Source organism: Dromaius novaehollandiae, chromosome 3 (assembly GCF_036370855.1).
Source record: "Dromaius novaehollandiae isolate bDroNov1 chromosome 3, bDroNov1.hap1, whole genome shotgun sequence".
Lineage (NCBI taxonomy): Eukaryota > Metazoa > Chordata > Aves > Casuariiformes > Dromaiidae > Dromaius > Dromaius novaehollandiae.
In genome coordinates this window covers 61,409,129-61,424,719 of record NC_088100.1, presented here as the reverse complement: position 1 = coordinate 61,424,719, position 15,591 = coordinate 61,409,129, and the positions used below count along the sequence as shown (strand labels likewise).

The following is a 15,591-nucleotide window of genomic DNA, read 5'->3' as shown; positions in this document are numbered from 1 at the left end:
CTACATAAGGCTACTCATCCTTTCAGAGAAGGAGATGAAAAGATTTCTTACAGCTTGTTTCTGACAAATACAGTATTGTTTAGGAAGGATGCTTTCAGAGTTGGAAATTCTGGAATGACATCAGTCAAAATGGTGGAGCATCAGCTTTCTCAATAGAAAGTTAGTAGCTTTTATCCACTCATCTCTCTGGACAGATGCAGTTCTGACATCCTCTTCCAGCTTAATTTCTTGTCGAATACATATGCTAGCTGAACTACAACCATTTTCTAAAGCTGTAAGCTAGCCCATTGACATTAATGGGGGATTGACTACTGCCTTAATTAGCCTGGACCCTAACTGACTATAGCCAAAAGCAGCTGAAAGCATGTTTCCATGCCAGCAGGAAAGAATAATTATGCTCAGCCAATATTGCATCTTGGCAGTTGCAACTGACCATCTCTGAACCTTGTAGCTCAAACGTGTTTTAGCCTGTATTAGTTCAGTTAATAGTTATTTTATCTCACAGTAACTGAGGCGGATTTAAAGCTATATTATCCATGTTATTAAACTGTACTAATAATACAAGTGAGCTAAATAATACATTATTTTATTTATATTATAGTAATAAAAACAAATAAGCAAGGATTTAATGGTCATTATATGCCTTTTTCCTGTTTTCTATTAGCACATGGTTTCTCCACACAACACTGGCTCTCCAATTCACATGATAAGACTTAACATTAAAACTTAGACAGCTCTTAACTGCCCAGCATGATTTCATTCTCACTTCTTTTCCATTCACCTTTTTCTTTTTTGTTTCACTTTCCTTTACTGTTTTCTCATCCTCTTGTTTTTCAGTTAAATTGTTTGGCTTTTGTCCCTTCCGTGGCCTGGTGCAGTGGAAGGAAGGAAAATACCAATAATCAGAGGAATGGCTCTCCTGATATTGAGGCTGTTTTTATACCACTCCCAGCAGAGTTTGGAAAAGCCCGAATGCTCTCTTATGTGCTGCTTGGTTGCTGACAGCCTGGGAAAGGTGCTGGTGATTGCCTGGTGCAGCTTTCTCTGCCTGCATCCTTGGTGCATGGGCTGGTTGCTAGCGGCAGCTTTCTCATTGATGATGGATATGAGAGCCAGCTGGGCATGTGCATGGGATGCAAGGGCAAGTGAATGGGCTGGAAGCATCTGATACAGGTTGTTTCGTACTAACAAACAGTTGTATGTCTGCCTGATTTCATTCTGAGATTAAAATGCAAAGCCCAGTGTGTTTGTGTGCTTTAAAGGGGGACTGTGTATTTTTAAGATAAGTCTAATAGGTAGACCTTGGATGGCTCGTGAGCTCTTCTCTGCAAGGCTGAAGGGTAGATATTTTCCAGAGCAAGCCTATTTCCTTGCCAAATAGCACACTGCTGCTTAGAGTAGTTTTCATATTACTAGGTTTCTCCTTTCCCAATGGGCTGTGTTACTATTATGTCTTCCTACATAATATTTACCCTATGTCTGTATTCACATCTGTTAGAGGGGACGTTACTCAGCCAACAGTACTTTTGATGGCATATGGTGCTCTTTAATTAAATGTAAGTATGCACAAAAGTGTTCTCTAGTTTTTAGGCCTCCAGCTATCCCTCATGGCTCCCTTTATTCATTTAAATGCATCAGAAAGTCAGAAGGCTTTTTTCCTAATACATTAGACAGAAAAAAATGGAGCCTAATAATACAGCTAAATGGTGTAGCTTACAAGGTTCAGTGTATTTAAATCTTAAAGTAAAAAACTGCCTTTCCTTGTAAATAAATCAATTATGTGCTTCCATATAGACAGATGGTCCCCTTCTATTAAAAACACATATGAGACAGTTGTGAGCCGAATCACGGTCATGATATCCAACATCTGGTAAATTTGTGAGCAACAGAGTAACACATTCACTTTTATTGTTTAATTTTCTTTATTGGGTTGTTCCCTGAGCATGAAGCAATGCCCTTCTTGATTCTCATTTTAATCTCTTCTTGAAATACCTGCTGTGGAAAATGGAGTATTTTGGTTTTGCTCTCTAGTATTACAAAGAGAAGTATTACTGAAAAATATCAAGGCCTTTACTTTTCAGAGATGTCATAGGTGGGTCACGCTGCTTTTTTACACAAACACTGATAAACACAGCATGCTTTGCCAGTTGAAAATATTTTGTTATGTTGCATTAATCTACTGCTGATTACAGAGCATACAACCATTGTTCCAGAAGCTTTAAACAGAGCTAAATAAAAAGAGCCTGCTTCAGAGACTGTATAACCCAAGTATGCAAGGATATAACTGACAGTCAGGTGCGTGCAAAGAAGCAAAAGACCACAGTAGTCAGCATAATAACCAATGGACTTAGCACAGTAACTGTGACTTTTTGTAGTCATCATGGCAAGGGGAGTTTTAAGAATTAATCCAAAGGGGGTTAGTGAGGCAATTTGTTACGCACTCCCTCTTATGCCACCTTTCATACTTAGAAGTGCAGTAGCTGGAAACTTCATGAGTGTGCGACACAGGCTGGCCCCGGGAGCCTATTGGTCTCTTGATACTGATTAGAAAAAAGGTCCACAAGGTAGGATAGAAAATGGAGAACCCTGAAAGAGGAAAAGAAGTAGCCAAGGCTGGATAGTGCATAGGAAGAAGCAGCACAGATAGATTGCAAGATGAGATACCAAATCGTTGGTCTAGAAGGCATTCCTAGTAGGTGCTTTCTGAATGGATGAGACAGGCAGGGGAGAGGGCAAGACTGTGTTTGTCAAAGCCAGGAAGAGGATGCTGCAGTAACAGATGCAAGGAGATGAAAGCCTTTCACTCCAATCCAGCACACACAGTGACAACTGCCTTGTTAGATTTTCATGGCTTAAAGTGCAGATTTAGCTGTCTCAGTAATCTTTTATGGATTGAACTGCTGTCACTTGAGAGACTAGTAAGGGCAAAATGAGCTCACAATGTTAGGTTTACACTTTGCTGTAAAAGCATAAACAAGTTGAGATTTTATATTAGGGGTTTTTAGACTTTACCCTTAATCCTAAAGGATTCACAAAGAAACACACATCTTGAAAAATGTAGATCTGGGGCAATGTCTAAATTGTTCTGCAAAGCAAACCGTGGAGATTACACGAGCTTTCTGTGCTGCAGACTTAGTTTCCCCCAGGAGGTAAAAAGCTTTATGGCTGTAGTCTAGTAACTAGTTGGCCTCTAGACCCTCCTGAGAACAAGAACAGCCAAATCCTCACTGCCCTTCTCATGAAAATTCACCAGCTACCATGTCATACAGCAGGAGGGAGCAGAGCACACCCTCTCTTGTTGAAGCTGCTTACTCTGTGAAGACAAAATGTTTGTTAAAAATGCTTTGGGAAGAAAAACCAGAGAACTAGATAAAATTTGACATTAGATAGAACCTTTTATTAGTTCTCATTTTCTTGTTTTTATTTTGGTAATTTTGTCAGCTCCCACGAGGTGTGCATATTGCTTTCAGAGATTGACACTGCTGTAGAAAGAAGCTGGCAGTAAATTACAGGTCTCCGACAATGTGCTTTTTTTTCTTTATCCCAGTGGCATCAACCTACTTCATTACCTCTGAGTGGAAAATGCACCACAGTTAGTACAGAATTTCATCTTCAAGCATGCAACTGGTGACAAGGGCTGGGAAATCTATTTCGATGTTCTAAGGTCTTGGCTTTAAAACAAACAGATTTTTCTGAACACTTGCATTGGCATAATTTTTCCAGCTTTATATTTTCGAATGGATTCCTGTCTCAGCTTATTGACTTACATACAGTCTAAAAACAGGTAGTAGGAGCTGAAACTTAGGACTGTATTTCATGGTATCCCCACTCCGAAATTTTGGCTACATATATTGAAACAGCAACTTCATCTGTCATTGTCACATCTGTCTTAAAGAGCTTTATATTACTCTGTCCTCTAATGAGTCTGTCAAATCAAGAGAAAGTCTGAAAACTTTCTGTTAAGCTACATTTAGTTTTAACTGCTAGTTACTTTGTATCGACTTCCAAAGCAGTTAAAATGTTTAGAACAAAAAAGTTTCAACACATTTTGGTATGAATTCAGTGAGTGTAAGAAATCCAGCACAGATCTCTTCCAACTGGTGCATTCACAGGTCAGCTGTTCAGGCCAATCTTTGGACTTCTCTAAGTTTTTTGGCAACTACCACTTTGAGACATGAACTTGCATATATGAAACACAGCAACTTTGCTTTTCTGCACTTTTTTTTAGACCTTTTCAAAGAAGTTCCACCTAAATGTATGACAGCAGGTGAGATATTCCACTCAATTATGAACACAGTGTTATTTCTCTTAATGTTGAAACCATGAGTTACGCTAGCAATGGCTCCTCTATCTTTTTTTTCTTGTTTTTCAGTCACTGCTAGTATTTACTTTCTGCATCAAATTAGGACAATTTAAACATAAACCTTTCCTTCAAAGCAACATGCATGAATTTCTTTCCACCAAAGCTTTTTAATTAAATACATCTTTCTAAAGTCTCTACTGAATGGCTTTATTAAGTATGGTTTGTTACTCAAAAGCATTTTGTAAACAAAGTCCTTTACAGGCAAGGAAGGGAATAGGTTTGCAATATCTAACACTACTCACTAATTATGTTTTTAATGTTATAACAACGTCTTGGGGCCCAACAGAGATAGGGAATTCTTCATATTAAGCAGTTAACTGCTGTCTCTGTTCTGGCTACATTAAGACTAGACAGCATAGACCAATATTTGAAGGAAAAGTAAATACTGCTACCTCCATTTTACATGCAGTGGACTCATGGAGGAGAGGCTAAGTGAGTTGCCAAAGGTCAGATGGAGGGACTGTGCTGGAGTCCAAAATAGAAGCCTGATGGCTGGAGCCCTTATGTCTGCTTTCTTATGTCTATGATTGCAGCTAAGATGCTTATTTATAACATGAAAAACCTCAGAAAGTTTGGTTCAGATAGGCATTCATTCTTCTGAGTGCTTATCTCACTCTAACTCAAACTCTCTGACTTCTCTGAGCCTGCAAAATGGATGTCTTGCAAGAACTTTCCTTTAACTGCATTTCTGTAATTTTACTTCCAGTTGGAAGCAAGCTCTAAGAAGGATGAAAATGAGAGATAACATGAAGCGAATAAATTAACTTGCAAATCCCAGTATGATTTGATCTGGCTGGTTTTGCTGAAAGTCACTCTGGTTCCTCTTTTTCACTCCCTCCTGCCTTGGAAAAACCCCAAATTCAATTACTTCCATGCGCACTAGAATTAAAACTATCAGAAGGGAGATGTTTTGCATGGATTGTGGGCCTTAAGAACTGCTGGCGAAGAGCTCCAGGCCCCATAATCTCTAAAGTATCTCAAGTACTTGTTTGTGAATGCATTCTAAAAGCATTTAAAATACTATGTTTATGATAATAGATATAGTAAACCACATGTAATGTTTAAGAAATGGTGAGATTGGGTTTAGCAGTAGAAAAGAGACAGAAATTTCATTAACCGCACAAATGCTTAGTTCAGTCTCATTTGGCTCTGGTTTCCAGGAAGATTTATTTTATATTGGATGTGCTCAGAGGTTCAGTGCAGGTATTTGCAGTCTCTGTCTCTGTGATAAGTTGTAATAGGCTGGTGCCATTATTCAGTGCTAAAGTCACCAAAGACTTCTCTTGGCACAAACCTTGTTTTTACTTCCTTAAACTTTGCAAAACTGAAATGGATTGTCCTAAAACTTTCTGTGCTGGATGTCTGTCTCAAGCTGAATGGGATATGGAGAGAAAAAAAGTCTGCAAGAAGTCAGGAGAGGGAGAAGCATCAAGAGCTGCGCTTTGGTGGAAGGAGTGGAAGAACCTCTGCCCGTCTGAGCAGTCCTCACCTGTGCCAGGAATGAAACCTGGGCTCCACGAATAGTTGTGCCATGGCCTGGCATAGTATCACTCTGAGAGGCCACATATCTTTTCTCACTATTAGTGTCTCAATCAGTTCAAGCAGCAGAGTTCGGTGCATGGTAACCTGTCTGTTTGGAAGTTAGACTGAAGCGCCGCAATTCAGTTTATTTTTGAAAATCTATAGCTACTGTGCTTAGAATATAAAGGTCACAAAATCCAATGTGCAAGAAGGAAAATGCCCGTGGAATTTTAATTTATCCCTATGTGGCTATTATAATCTTCTTACATTGTTACAATTCTGAATCTTCCTGAGCTTGGTAAAGCAGTGCAAGTGTACTTCTTGATCTAGAAGCCCAGTGTAGAATTCTTTTTGGGTAAATATGTAGTACAGGAGAACTTCAAAACAAAAGCAATTTATGTGCATTAGTGTTTAGATGTAGGTTCACGTGCCTAGCCTGGGTATACACTATCTAGTCCTGTCAATTGCACCATAGCCAAGAGTAGGGACAAATATATATGTACATATATATAGGTTGTGAAAGGAAAACTTGGAAAAGTTTTGAGATAAAATACTAGTAAACTAGATAATACACCAGACCAATCCAGTTTAGCTTCTGAACTAAATGGACATTATCTAGGAGGAAATTAGACAGTCTTCAAGGCTATCATACTGAACAAATTCGGGGTTCGTTCTACTTTAATAATCATAGTTTTACTCTGTCTGAGCACATTGCAAAATGATTCTGTTCTTCTGCATATCATATTTAAACATGCCTTAATAGTCTAACTGATGAAACTTACACATTTGAGCAGTATTTTTGTGATAGTGTTTACAAAAGTTGTCATAGTTGCACTTTTTAAAACTTTGCAAAATATTTTACAATTGAACCAAGATTTAGGAAATTATATTTGCAAAGGCTCTTGCCAGAATTTTCTTACTAGAGCTATAAATTATCCACTGTTCCAGTCATGCCAAGAATTTCATCCTCAATGCTTTTAATTTAGAAGTAGTCTGCTTGTTTTCTCTCTGCATTCTATCCAAAAAAATTGTTCGTTTTACTGTTCTCATTAACCAAAATTGCTATCTTCTGCCATAAAACATAGTTGCAGAGCTTGTTGTTCCCTGGAAATTCAGTACAGATGAAACAATTAGAGCTGTTTGTGTCTTGATCAAGTTTGTGGGAATCCAAAATAACCTCATTTATTTAGCTGGAGTAAATCTGGACTTATTCAAGAACAATTCTAAGCAGAACATAAATCCATAGTTTCAGCAAGTCCAGATTCTCACTTTGGTTATGACAGTCTCCTACTTCCACGTATGCATGTGCATATTACATGTGTATATATAGGATTGAAAAAGCAGTTTTTATATGTTGTTGGGTACTGACATCTACTCTGGTCCAACTTAAATACATGTTGGTTTGATCCTAGCTATAGATTCATTAATATTTGTGACAATCTCTGAATTCCTTGCACTTACAAACTGGAAGGAAAACTTAAGAAATGCTAACATTATAGTTACCTGAAGCAATGAATTGGTCAGTGTGCCTCTGGGGAGGAAAACAAAAAGATAACAGCATTTATCAAAAAGCATTAAATATTTATCATAGTCGTTGCGTGTTTTAAGGAAGAGCTCTCACTAGGGTGTCTTGAACACTTGTGTGTGGCAAAATAGCAATTGCTGAATTCTAAATGGTGGTAACAATTTGTCCACAACTTCAGATTTATAAATGCAATGTTAGAGAGTGACATCAAAGACCTTACAAAAATGAAACCCCTGCGGGGAGCAATTTGTGGAAACTCTGCAGAAAATCTGCTCTATCTTGTAATACATTTTTCCTTAGAGTGATGGACATGAAAAATCTTACAGAACATATGGCGATTCTCTGGCAATTAGTGTTGTATGTATTTATCATTGAGGAGACAGTTGTGATATGAACCCATTCACATGCACTAGTCATCTTGATTGGACCATCATGAAAATTCTACTTTCTTTTAAATTGAGTCAGGGAAGTGCTGTTGTGCTTAGCCAGAATATGATAATTCTGTTTCATAAGTACGTATGAGGAAGCAAAAAAGTTCTACTGTGCAGTACAGTGTATTAATGCATGTGTGCTTGGTCTATTGCCTTATTAAGTCACAGAGCTTGTAAATAGCACCCTCACTTGAATGAATAACCCATTGCTGTTTCTGGGGTTAAGCATTTGAGTGCTGGGTCTTTCCACCAAAGAGATATTGTCTGGGCTGAAAAGAGCTCTATTAAAAAAAAAAGAGAGAGAGAGAGAGAGAGAGAGATTTTTTTAGTCTTTTCAACAGGACTAAAACATGAGCCATCTCTGGGTTTCATTGTTACTACCCCCCCCCCCCCCCCCATTCATGGTCTTGGCCTCTAAGGACTGGAGTTATGGCAACATAAGAAAGAATGAGTGAGGGCCCCAGTGAGATTGAATTAGGCTTTCTTCTTTAGAAGTCAGAGCAGCTAGAAGCTTTTAAATGTTTCTGGAGCTTTGACATAAAATGGTTTGGATAACTGCAAAAACTATTGGGGATTCAAAGGCTACGTCTTGACATCACGCACAGAAAAGGAATGCAGACACTAAAGGAAGATGTTATGCCAATTTAAGTTCATCTGGAAAATACTTGTTGTGCTACATAGCCTAGTATAAAAGCCTGGCAGATCTTTGTCATTTTTTGTGCTTTGCAGTGTGTGTGATAGAGAGCAGGACAAAACAGCTCAAAGCATTTGTCTGGGAACTACAGGCACGCTTGGCAGTAGTGTACATAAGCGAAGGAGTGATGCTTATGTGCTCATCAATAATCAATAGTATTAAAAAGAAAAAAAAAATCCCAACCCAGAATCATACCCCAGTTCTTTCGTCCATTCACTGCCAGTCATCTACTTGAGTACTGGGACTTACTCACCATGGCTTACATGAGGGCTAAAACTAAAAACACTTAACAAAGCAAGGGAATTAAAGTTATCTCTCATTTGACCTCGACCACATGAGATCTGGACTCCAGAGCTCAGGTTCTCTCCAACTTCTGCCCACAAGCAGCAGCAAAGGGGAGGAAAAGGACTCTTGGTGCAGAGGAACTGAGACTGCGCTCTGCCTCATGAAACCATGTCAGACTTGAAGTATAGTCAAATGGCAGCCTGCATGCCTCCCTCATCCAATCCTTTTCCCTGATGGATAAGAGAACCCAGCCAAAATCTTCTGTACTTTCCTAGCCCAGTACCTCTTTGGTGAGCTGCTGCCTTCATTAGCCCCTAGAAAAGTGCTGGCTCCTGTGCAAAAATTACCTGAAAATTTGAGGATGGGGATGTCATTTCACCCCATGAAATTCTCAGGTTTCAGGCTGGTCTGTGAGATAGCAAGCAGCACTTTCTGCAGGATGCAGCAACTGGAAAACAATACTTGCTGAACCTGTTTTACTGCTCCAAAAGAAAGAAAAAGCCCTAGGTTGTTGGCAAGCCTCCCAACTCTGTCTCAAAACATCCTTGCCCTCTTGTTAAGCATCAGAAATGTCATTAAAAGTTCTGGAAGGTAATTCCAAGACAGACAGCTCCTCCAGAGGAACAAGATAAAGAGCAAAGGGCCACTTGTGAGAGGCTTTAACCAGGTGAGTTAGTATATTTGAGACTAGGATCTACTGTGAAAGGTTACTGCCCAGTATTAGCCATTCATTTACCGTTCCTCTTTTCTTCTTTTGAGCTGAGCTGTACCTGGCAGGACTTCCCTAAGCAAGGGCGTATGATAGCAATGCATTCCTTCTCTCACGGTGGAGCTCCAAGAAGAGTTGGACATCTCTCTGTGGTTTTGGATAACACCTGACCTGACACTTTTCTGTCTTCTCTCAAGCTTTGTCCAACTTTTATAGGTCTTTTCCTCTTCAACTGCTCTTTGCCATTTGCATCATTATTATATGACAGCTAGTGGAAAGCTGTGTGGTTTCCTAGATAGGGATTAGATTCTGATTTTGGGGTTTTTTTAAATTTTTTCTCTCTCTCTTTCCAGCTTTGCTGCAGGCCTATTACCTGTCTTAAGGAAGTGTTTTGGTCAGGTATGGCTTCTGTATGTGCAAAACAAAATAAAGTAAATGTATGCCACGGACACGGTATGAATATCACTCATAGGTGAATGTTTAAAGGGAAGTGTAACCTTCTTCAGTAATAACTGCTGCAGAACCTTCCCCATCTCTATCACCTTTTTATTTTTTACAGGTAAAGAAAATAATAGTATTTTTAATGCTTAATTAAAGCTTTTTGCCATGCACTGGTGTTAGCCATTCCACTATTAACATCTAATTTTTCTGGTACGTCTCCTGAAGAGTAAGTAAGGTTATTTACACACAGTTAAGTAGTCAAGGACTAAAGTTTGTCTTACAAGAGATTTATTTTGGTTAATAAGTTGCTTTTAGACACATGTTTTCTGAATTAGTAAATAATCCCTTCAATTTTTTCATGACTGCAATGAAAGCTGAAAGCCATCAGCTCTGTAGATAAACTCTGGGCCTGCAGAGATCTGTTCTACTAAAAAGACTGCAATTAGTGTGTCAGCTTCCTAAGGGGAGCTCTACCTTTATGTACATGTTGCATTATCCAAGAGATAAACTCCTTCCTCCATTCTCTGATCTAGCAGCTACCAACTAAGCTATTTGATAAGTCAGTCTTTGAAATCCCATGCCTTGGCAAGATTATGTGATAAAGCTCTTAAAAATATATTTATTGTAGCGAGTGGTTTATTATGTCATTATTAGCAGCAATAATTTTGTAGCAAACATCACTCAACTTCTATTTAATCTTTTTGAATTTGCATTAGTATTTGAAATGCTGGCTGACAAAGATGCAGGGTAATTACATGAAAGACGGTCTCCAATTTAGCAAACCATTTGAATATTATAATGGAACAAGTTTCCTTAACAAGTTATCAGCTGGGAATGCAGCACATAATTTCACATTTAGATCACCATAATGAAATATGTTCACGTTACTCTTTGAATGTGCTTCAGGTATCTATCAGAACTCAAAGCAGTGCTGATTGTTCTTACTTTCGTCTGCTAGATGTACTGAGAAATACAGTACATGTGGATAATTCCACATTATCATTTAAGGCATTCCTTGTTTTGTGCACCTCTGTGTCCCTACCCACTTAATCTACATCTTAAAATGGCACAGTGCACAAGTGAGAGTGAAACGTCACATAAGATCTGGGAAATCAGCCCTCTAAAGGTTTTGGGGAAAGAGGTTCAGCTTCAGAAATCTGTGCCTGAGGAGTGGACATGAAGAGAGCTCTGGCCCTCTGCCCTCCCACACTTGACTCTGCTACCACTCCACAGCTCTTAGGGCAAAATTTGCCTTTAACCCTGCCCTAATTTTGTACTTGTTCCTCTCATAGTGAGACCCATGAGGATCTTGCTTCCCACAGCTGCTTCCAGGCCCAAGTTGACGGCTGAAAGCAAAGTCAGTGCTCCCCAAAACTTTTGCCTGTCTCTAGAACATGGACCTCTCCATTTTCCTGTGATAGTTTTAGTCACCCTGCTTGCAATCCCATGCAAGGTGGCTCTGAAGCTTCCTGGCATTGACATGATTCCAACCGTCATGTTAGGGAGACAACGGATGAAAATATCCACCACAGGGCAACACAAACGAGCCTGTCGCTCATCTCTTCAGTGGTAGTTGCATTCCTGGAAATTCCCTCATACCTCTTTCTTGGCTCTCCTTCTGTTGACATACTAATTCTGTGAAGGAAAAACTGCCCTTAGTTTACCCATTTGTTTTACTTTAGTTCACCAAGCAGCTCTCAGCTTTTAAAATATGGTTCTCTGCAGCACATAGTTGAATCTGTGAGGACATATTTACTACCATAAAAAATGGGAAAGCTCCTCTTTGCAATCTCTGTGATCTTTTTATGATGGCACAGTGTGGGATGTGTTTGCACATGTTTGTGAGCCCTAACTCTCTGCTCCCTTTCAGAAGCTCTTACTTAGGAAGGATGAGACTCTGAGAGGTGTCAGAATAACCTTACCAATCCATTAGGATATTGCCTTAGTGAAGAGATGAGTCTCATGCTGTGCCCTGAAAGCTGAGGAAGGGGAATTTATCATCCTGCTGTCACTTTCAAGTGCCAAAAATAGCAAAGGCCACTTGAACTGATGAGGATAACTCTTAACTTTTTCCACGAAAAATGAAGGGGCATGTTTTTAAAAAGCTGCCGTACATTTCCAGTGTGTTTGTGTTCTGACTTTGCAAGTTTTACCATGCCGAAGAGTGTATTTAATGTCTCCTAAGTGTGCTGGTGGATATGGTAACGTCAGGGTTTTATGTGGTTTGTCAATATTATGTGTATAGGAAATATAATAAAAAAGGATAAAATACTGTTATAGCTTCCTTGCAAGGATCATGTTGCAAATTTTCTTGTAGTACTTCTGGGCAAGCAGGTCATAATACAGAGGGCAATTCAGAAAGTTTTAGGGATGACTCTTACAGTTCAAATAAATTCTCAGGGCAGCATTAGCACATTGACATCTTAGTGCTGGGGTGAGTCAGGCAATTTACTGCAAGTACTTGATCAAATACTGTCCCAAAGTAGTACAATGTCTGTTCTTGGATCAAGGGACAATAGCACTGAGATTTGGAAGGGGTCGTTTCCACAGAAGGCCTTTCTGGCTGGGGTCTGTATTACAAAATGATTGTGAAATAGGCATTTATTTCTCGTTCTGTGGATTGACTGAAAAAGAAGGACTAATGAACAGTTTGAATGTACATTCCCTGGTGACAATCCTTATGTTTGGGTCAAGGCACAATCATGCAGAGCGGGCAGGGAAGCTTCTGTTGCCATTAAACAGTGTAAAGGATCTGGCCCTATTAGGCCAATCCAGCACCCTTACAATCTTCGTTGATCTCAGGGGAACAACATCAGTGATTAGCCAAGCTACAAAGCCGTGTTTCAAACTGTTTTCCTTATTTTCAAGACCTCACAGTGTGACCAGGGCTACCTGATGAAGCTAAGGTGTCAGCTTTCTAAACATGCTTTAAAAATAAGTGCATATCTTGGAGCCAATAGAAGCTGCACTTGGATTAAATACACACATCTGCTTAGTCTGTTTGTAATCCAGTTTTCACATTGATATCTGGCAATCATAGCATAAAAAGGCATTTTTGAAATTAAATTATTTCTGTGACTCTTATGTACAAGAGCATCTGAATACTTGGAGGGGAAAAAAAGAAAATTAACATTTCTCAGACATCATAGTGTTTATTAAAAGATAAATGCTTTCAAGGGATGTATTTCTGGTTGACATAATCTTTAAAAATCTGCAGAAGACAATAGATGTATAGAATGAACACAGCAGATGTGGTACATTTCCCATGCAATCCACCCTTGCTTGAAGGAAGAGTAATATTTTAAGTTACCAATTCCAACTAGTTTTTTGGGGAGTCAGAGTTCAATTTATATTTATGACTGCCTGAAGCTATTTTGAGGAATCCAAATAAAAGAATAGCCTGCATTCAAAGCTGTCTCAGAAACTACACAGAAAATGGTAAACATACCTGTGGCTTGCACCTGTGTCATTTGTTATTATCAAACTTATATTGCCTCTGCTTTTGAAACATTTTCTCTCTAAAGTGGTGCCTTAAAATGTAAATGTGTTTTCTGAAGTGCATTTTGTTATCATTTCTGAAATACTTTTGATCTTTTTTCTATTTCTGCTTCGAAAAAAGAAAACCACATAGAAAGCAAACATGTTCTTTGTCCTCACAGCAACAGTTTAAGAAAGAAAGAAACAAGCCAACCAGCCAGAAAACCTTTCTGTGACTGCAGAGTTGAGGTAATTGTCATAGAAGCTATTTAGAAGCAGCAAATTCTGGCTGCCTTTTAAGGGTTATGGACGTGTTTTTGACAAGTTGCCAAATGACAGTGGCTCTCCATACTGAAATAGGGCCAAGTCTGTGGGCCAGGTTAGTAACTCCACGTTGGTTCTGCATGTTCCTTTCAGGGACATGCTAAGCACAAGTGTGCCTGGGCCTCAGCAAGGCATCTGCGCCCCGGGCCTCCCTCATCACTGCGCAGACCTGGTACCCAGGTATGTTCGCATGAAACATCGTCAGCTGCCTCCAGCATCTGTCCGAGGAGACCGGAGACTGAGATGACAAGACAGCAGCTTTGCCTTACGGAAGTGTTTAGGTGAAAATACCAGCTGTGCATTGTGAAGATGGCATTCAACATATATTGCTGGTATAAGTCACTCAAATGGGTTCAAATATTTCAGTCGTGTGAGGAGCTGGCGAATACTTCGCAGTGGAACTGCCTGGACCTTTGCATACTGTGAGCACCCCTAAAAGACAAAAACAGTTTCGAACTTTAAAAAGCCAGGTGCTATTAGAAAACGTGTAGCGATCATTAACATTTTACTTAGAGAAAACTCAGGGGCTAGGGAAGAGAAAACAGAAATAAAATGTTTATGAACAACCATCCCCTTGCCCTTTGCAGGACTGATGCTTTCTGCCTTGGTTTCAGCCAGCTCAGTGGATCTGAGCTGTTGCAAACTCTACGCAGTCCTCTATGGTCTCCTCCTAAGATGACACGTTATCTCTGTCCCTCTGAGCAGCCCCTCTGCTTAAACAGGTCTCTCACTGCCTCACCGCTCCCACTGCTGTGGCTCTCTTAGGTCTTTTCCTGCACAGATTCAATGGCCTCTCAGAGGAGGATCGACCCTTTTCCCTCAGGGGATTTCATTCATTCCTTTTAAAGGAAGAACTGGGAACACATTACCAAAATACATGCCACCTGCGCAAGCGCTACAGCCACAAGTGCTCTGCCAAATTCAGCATTCATCTGGGGTTTGTGGGAGCTGGCAGTTGGCAGCACCCAGGGTATGCAGCTCCTTGCTGTGGGAGGGCTCCTTCATCACTGTTTGAATTGTTCTGTGTTCACCCAGGAAACCTAGTTATTGTACTGGAGACATGTCATTCTTTGCAGAGAGTGAAATTTGTATAAGGACATCTGGAAAGGGAACTGGAAGGAGCAAGATGAGCTTGTATGGGATGGGAAGGATGACCAGACTACCCTAGGAGAAAGTCCTGTGTTGTCTTCTTAGGGGTTCTTGCCTTACTGTCTTCAGCAGCGCTGGTTGGCTTCCTTGGGATCCACGCAACCTTGATCCCACCTAGGGATATTTGTTTCCTTTCACCGCTCGATTTTTTCTGATATCTGATCCTGGAGATGGTTGGTCCCTTCTGAGTCCTAATGAACTTGGAGTGAATGGAAAGGTAATTCTGGTTTCACAGGCAAGGGGCTGTGGCAGTCACTGTCCTGGTCTTGATCTGTTGGGCTGTGACAGAAATTTACTCCAAGAGCTGTAAGCCAGTGCCCTCCTTTATTCCTGTTTCCAACCAAGAATAAAAAAGAAAGCTAGAGAGTGCTTCCGATGACTGATTGTCTCTTCATCTCCAGAAGCTTCAGTGTGTGTTTGAATTGGTTCAGAATAACTATTAACTTGGAGGAATTAAAAAGGATGAAATTTGGACTTTCTTTAAGGTCCAAAAGATAAAAAAAAATCCTTGTTAGCAACTTCTCTTGTTTAAGGATGTTTTTAGCCTAGATAAATGCTGCTTGTGTCAACAAAGAAAGGCCCTTAATGTTCTGCAATCTCAGGAGACATTTGTTAGCATTCTGTGGGGTAGCATAGAGTTCCCCTTGCATTATCTCAAGCACAGAAGCCCAG

The 15,591-nt window shown here is 39.8% G+C and overlaps 1 long non-coding RNA gene across 1 annotated transcript in view; it reads left to right on the top strand.

Annotated features, from left to right (window-relative positions):
* The window catches only part of LOC112995989 (uncharacterized), a 103,851-nt gene that overhangs the window by 17,249 nt on the left and 71,011 nt on the right, over nucleotides 1-15,591 (top strand). The gene's annotated exons all lie outside the window — the stretch shown is intronic.